Source organism: Crocodylus porosus, unplaced genomic scaffold, assembly GCF_001723895.1.
Source record: "Crocodylus porosus isolate Cpor-Errol unplaced genomic scaffold, CroPor_comp1, whole genome shotgun sequence".
Lineage (NCBI taxonomy): Eukaryota > Metazoa > Chordata > Crocodylia > Crocodylidae > Crocodylus > Crocodylus porosus.
Window position 1 is genome coordinate 82,611,315 of NW_017728943.1, and position 6,637 is coordinate 82,617,951.

Sequence of the window (6,637 nt, forward strand, 5' to 3'; positions counted from 1 at the left end):
CCCTCTTCCAGTCCTCTGGCACCACACCAGAGCACCATGAGTGCCCGTACAGCTGTGCCAGTGGTCCCGCAATGACCGCAGCTAATTCCCTCAGCACTCTGGGGTGGAGATCGTCCGGACCAGTTGATTTAAATGCATCCAGTCCCTCCAGAAGTTCCCCAAGTAGATCCTCACTGACCCTTGGCCTAGGTGCACCTCCCCTGGGGCCTGAGGGGGGGCCCAGTGGGGGGCTGATCTGGTCCCTGCTCAGGAAAATGGAGGCAAAGAAGTCGTTAAATAGGTTAGCTTTGTTGTCTGGTGTGACGACCAAATTTCCTAGCATGTCTTGCAGGGGCCCCACGTTACCCGGTACCTTCTTTTTGCCCCCTGTGTATTTAAAAAAGGACTTCTTGTTGTCCTTGATCCAGGAAGTTAGTCCCAGTTTCACCTCCACCTTGGCCTTCCTGACCGCCCCCCTGCATCGCCGAGCAACCGCAGTATAATCTTCCCTGGTGATGGCCCCTCCCTGCCATTGGGTGTAAGCCTCCCTTGTAGCTAGGAGACATTCCTGGATGCTTTTGGTGAGCCATGGGGGCTTTTGTGCCCTCCTGCTCCCTTTGATCCGTGTTGGGATTTCCTCCCTTTGGGCTTGAAGGATTGTCTCCTTAAGGAGCAATCACTCTTCCTGGACAACTGGCTCCCCTCCCCTCTGGGGCCTCAGTGCTTCCCCAACTATTCTCCTCAGCTCGTTGAAGTCTGACCTCCTGAAATCTAGGGCTGCTGCCTTGCTGCAGGCCTTTGCCACCTTGCGCTGGATGATGAATTCCAGCAGGCAATGATCGCTGTCACTCCAACTCGTGATCTCCTGATTCAGGCCTCAAATCTCTGGATTTTCCTAGCTGGTAAGTGGAGGGAAAGAGGTGGGAAAGGGGAGGGAGATCTAGGTCCCTGCTGTGAGGGAGGGAGTGGGATAGGAGTAGGGGCTGGGTTGAATGGGGCCCTGGAGCCAGGGCAGCTCATCCAGAGGTGCCAGGGAGTGGGGGGCAGAGGCACGCTGCCTCCTGTGGGCTTAGGGCTCTGTATCCTGATGCCTTGCCCCAGGAGCTCAGCCGCATGACCCCAGCATGCCTCCTGGCAATGGGCGAGCAGAGGACACACCGTGCAACCAATGCACCCCATGTCCCCTGCTTGCCTGGTGGGTGGCAATGGCCTTGCATGGCTGAGCTCCTGGGGCAAGGCAGCAGGGTGCAGAGACCCAGCCCACAGTGGGCAGCTCGCTTCTGCCCCACAGGGGGCACATGCCCCCATGCCTACCCCGGGGCTATGTACTGCTGATGGGGGCTGGACCGCTCCCCTGTGCCTCTGGATAATCCGCCCCAGCCCCAGGGCTCCATCCACTCCTGCCCCTGTTCTGCCTCACTCCCTCCCTCACCACAGGGGCCTCAATCTGTGCCCCCATGCCCCTTCCCTCTCCTCCCCTGCCCCTTTCCCTCCACTTACCAGCTGGGTGCCGCCTGTGTGTCTGTTAGTGTCTCTATGCATCTGTGTCTCTGTCTGTCTGCTCCTCACTCCCAAGCCACAGCCCACCCAGCCTGCTGCTGCTTCTCACTCCTGACCCACAGTACCCCTCCTGCCAGGGTGTGTGAGGACCCCCTACTCTGGAGTCCAAACCCCACACACACACCCACAGCCCTCAACACCTTCACAAAATCTCTCCCCCCACACATACACTTAAAAAATAGCATCTCATGATTTGCATGACAACTTCTTGATTTTTTGAGTTCATCTTAAGGTTTCTGGCACAGTGGGATTGGCAGTACTGAAAGTTACTCGCAACTAAACACTCCTGGGCAGGCATCTACACACTCAGGAATGTAGGAGCAGATTTGCTGCTCCTAGCATCAAACTGTTCCCAGTTCCTGCAGCCCTGCAATGGGCACCTGCTGTCACCAGGAGGAGCTTGAGGCTTTGGCCACAGCTGCCAGCACCCAGCAGCTATCTTGAAAAGCCAGCCCTGCTCTCTGATCCCTGGCCAGCCACTTCTCTGGCCAGGAGTAGTGTATACAGCACAGGGGTAGTAAGTGGCAGCTGTCTCATTGCTGACTGGTTCCCCATACTATGGCTACTCCAGCCCCTACCCCTGGCAGCAATGCTCAGCACTCTGGGCTCCTGCTGCCACTACACTGGCCCTGCTGACCTGCTGCACACACCGATGGCTGGCCCATGGACGTCTGGGTCCTACTGGCTCTCCCAGGCACAGCAACTACCTGCCCGGCCACACCCTGTTCCATGGCCACCGCTGCTCTGCACCTGTCACCTGGTCCCCATCTTGTTGGCTGCACCCAAGCACGGAAGCCGATGACATGCTGCTAGATGCTGCCACAAGGGCTGCCTTCTCCCACCTGGGCTTCCGGCTCCATTGCCTCTGGGCCTGCTGGGCCAGCCACAACTCATGGCTGCATGTCATCCAGCAGACCTGGGATGATGAGCAGTGGCTGGAGGCATTCAGGATAACCCGGGCCACCTTCCTGGAGTGGCTGCACACTGCCCGCTTCTCGATTGGCAGGATACTGCCATGCGGCAGATACCTGGATAGCCACGCCCACCAGCCTCCCTTATGTAGGCCATCTCTTTGGTGTGAGCAAGGCCACTGCTGAGGAGGCTTTCCTGGAGGTGTGCAGTGCCCTCCAGGATGTGCTGGGACACACAGTGCTCCAGGTGCATGACCCCCTAGTGGTGGTGGCAGAGTTCCATGCCCTGGGATTCCCCTAGTGCAGTGGTCTCCAAAGTGGGGTGCGCCAGATGATTCATTATGGTGCAGGAAGAAAATATTAGAACTTCTATTTATGCACTGGTGCCCTCACTTGGTCCGTATGTCAGACAGTCACGTGTCACATACAGTATGCGAGGTATCCTGAGGGAAGAGTGGGAGTTCCACAATGCGGAGGGGTTGACAGTGGTGCCCTCACTCATATATTGGGGGTCTGTGCTCAAAAATGTTTTACTGATAGGGGTGCATGATCAAAAAAGTTTGGAGACCACTGCCCTAGTGCACTGGAGCCCTGGATGGGACTCACATCCCTGTCACCTACCTGCCCCATGGTGACTGCCCCTACTACCGCCAGGGGGATTTTCACTCTGTTGTGCTCCAGGCCATAATTAACCACTGCAGTGCCTTCATCAGTGTGAGTGCCAGCTGGGCAAGCAGTACCCATGACACCCACGTCTTCCAGAATTCCACCTTGCCAGCCCTGGTGCAGAGTGGGCACTTCACATTGGGGGTGTCAGACCTGCAGCTGGGCACTGTGGTGGTCCTGCCTCTCCTCATCAGGGACCCTGCCTACCTGCTCCTGCCCTGGCTTGTACAGCTTTATGCTGCCTGGCTGGACTCCCACCAGACCCACTTTAACCAGTGTTTGAGCTGGACCAGTGCCCTGGTGGAGTGTGCCTTTGGCTGCCTCAAGGAACACTGGCGCACTCTCAGTGTTCACCTTGAATTCACCAAAGACAGCATCCCCTGGGTCATTGTCGCAGCCTGCATGCTGTATAACATCTGTGAGGCCCAGAGGAAGCTGAGCCTGGGTGGAGGAGGCACAGTGGGCAGAGGACACCTAGCAGCAGGAGCATCACCTGTAGCAGCAGTGACAGCAACAGTAGTAGGTCCCCTGGAGAGGCCTGCCCGCATACCCACCAGCAGGGACCAGGGCATTGGGTGCAAAAAGCACTAGCTGACCACCTCCTCCTGCACTCAGAACAATAGTTTTTATTCCCCTCACACCAAACAGCCACCCCGCTTCTTCCCCAACAAACAGACCCCCCAAACAACAGAGCCCCTCCACCACCCACCCCACCAATAAAACACTCTTTACTCACCAACAATAAAAACACCCTCTTTCCAGTGCAAACTATTTACAATGTGGTGATTTGTGTGGCTGCCCTCCAGGGGTGGGCAGCTGTGGGAGGGGGGCACCTAGGGGGAGGAGCATGAGAACAGGCAGTCAGCACCTCAGCCTCTGGCTATTCCCTTGTGAGTGTGCACACTGCAGCAAGCCTGCTGGGTGGGGGGCTTGCCCAGGAGTGACAGTAGCCACTGGTCCCCCTGTGTGGGTGGCTCCCCCTCTGGCAGCCAGTGTCCAGGGCCAGCAGGGCTAGTGTGCAGTCCTGGACCTACTGCAAGCAGCTCTGCCTCCATGCCTGTGTAGAGCCAGATGAGTGGTGGGCCTGGGCCTAGGCAGGGGAACCCAGGGTGCGGGCCAGGGTAGGAGCTACTGGCCCATGGAAGTGGTGTTGCACCACCACCCATGCCCATAAAGGGGCCTGCTACTGGGCAGTGGGTGGCCGTCAGGGGCCAGGTGGGGGTCTGGTTGGGGATAGGACAGCAGGTGGCACGAAGGTCCAGGGCCAGGACGGTGTCCAACACCCTGTGGTTGTCCTCCATGGCCTCCACTGCCTTGGCCATGAGCACACTCTGCTCCCACAGGACCTCCACATGCTCACGCTCCAAGGCCAGGAGCTGCACCTGGAATTCACAGTCTGCCAACGTCCTCTGCCTGCCAGGCCCATGCATCTGCCAGATGGTCCTCTGATGCTGTCACAAGCCAGTCCAGGAGGAGGGTGTGGTCCTGGGACCTCCTCCTGCAGAGCTGGAGCATCTGCAGGGCACTGGGTATGGACGGTGGTGACCCTCAGCCCACATCCTGGCTGCCAGCTGCAGCCTCTCCCCCGCATGTAGCTGCAGGGCCTGCAGAGCCATGAGAAAGAAGCTGTTTGTCAGAGTTTGCAACATTTATGAGATAAGGTGCTCTGTACCAGGGTCTGTGTGCTGCCCAGCCTCAGATCGGGGGTCAGCAGTGCACAGGTGCCCAGGGACCATGGTAAGTTGGGCAGGCAGGCCTGAGCCCAGGCGGCCACCAGCCAAGCCCCTCATCCTCTACTGTGCAGTAAAGTGTCTCATGTAGATGTATCCCCATATACCTCCCTCTGCTGGCCCCTTCTCTGCAAGTGGTAGCCATACTTCTTCACTACCATCTCGTCCATTCACATGAGAAGGCTGGCTTTCAGCTGGAGTCACTGGTAGTTTAAGGACTGAGCTGTGGCACTCCCCTCAGAGGCATCCCTGCACAAACCATTCTGTAAATAGGAAAGACTGGACCATGATTGTGGGCTTCTACTACCCTCACTAGCTGTATGTAAAGATAAAGTATTATTACTAAGGGGCTGAGGGCCTAGGAAAAAAGGATTTATTTCTTATTCAATTGTGTGTTATCCTGGTTTTAGAGCTATTGTTAGTAAACTCATACACTTGTTCCATGTAGTGTCTATATATCCTGGCTTCCTCAAGTCATCAATCTTAACACTCGTGTGCAGGATGTCACAATTCTCATTTTTGTACCACCTACTACCAACCACCTGTGCTATATTCCTCAGTATGTGCTTGCCTGTATATATTGTTTACTGAGTTAAGTAAGGCTACTTTAAAAGTAAGCAAGTTTTCATGTTCAAGACATAGCAAATGGCTTCCTGCTGTTGATTTACATGAGCTCTAGTAAAGAGAAGTACAAGCAAATTAATATTCCGTTAAGGGGAATCTTAAGGCCCCAAATAAGGGATGTCTTTGCATGCATCTGCTGGTGAATAAAAACATTACATCTCTTCAATGTTTTGAAGTTTTTCATTTCAAATGAAAAAGCTTTCCATGTCTTCATGAGGCATCAAAATAACTTCTAAAATGTCCAGAATTAAGCATGCGTATTTTCTCAGAACACTCCCCCAAAATGTTTTAATTCCAACCAGACTTTAGAACAGCTCTGATATCCTCCAACTTGCCTGTTGTACCCTGAGCTCTGGTTGATCTTGCTCCACTAAGAGTGAATAAGATGCAGCTTTTAGGTACCATCAAGCATTCTTTGCTCCAACCAGTATTACCTACACACACACATGTATAGTTATAAAGCAAAACAAACAAACAACCCTCCCTAACCCCCTCCCAAACCCAAGCAAACAAAAAAAATGCATGAACCCTGCCCCTCCACACACACACACACTCTCTCTCTCTCTCTCTCTCTCTCTCTCTCTCTCTCTCTGACTGTAATGGGAGCACAGTCAGGACTATAGTATAAATAGTCTTTTCCCCCTTCAGGTTTCCCCCCGTCCTCTTCTCATAATAACCTCGCCTATTGCCATTTTCTGTTATGCTTTTGTTGTCTCTGATTTGGGTTAAATGCAACATAGAACAGAGGCTTGTCCGCTTTTGTAAGTAATACATCTAGCATTTACCATCATAACATTAGACGGAGAAGAAATGGGTACTAGTTAGTTTTGGGGGGGATGCAGTTTTTCTCTATAGTCTATACTCCAGGGCTTTGACCACTCTATATCACATGTTTCAAGTGATGATACTTCAGCTACTTCCCTTAGGAATCTATTTTAGGACTCATGACATGGTATCCCTCCAGCACAACTTGGGTGTGACTGAAAGGGGTATAGTTTCATAGTTTCTAGGGTTGGAAGGGACCTGAGTAGATCATCTAGTCCAACCCCCTGCCATGGCAGGAAAGATTACTGGGGTCAAATGACCCCAGCAAGGTGTTCGTCTAACCTCCTCTTAAAGACCCCCAGGGCAGGGGCCAGCACCACTTCTCTTGGAAGTTGATTCCAG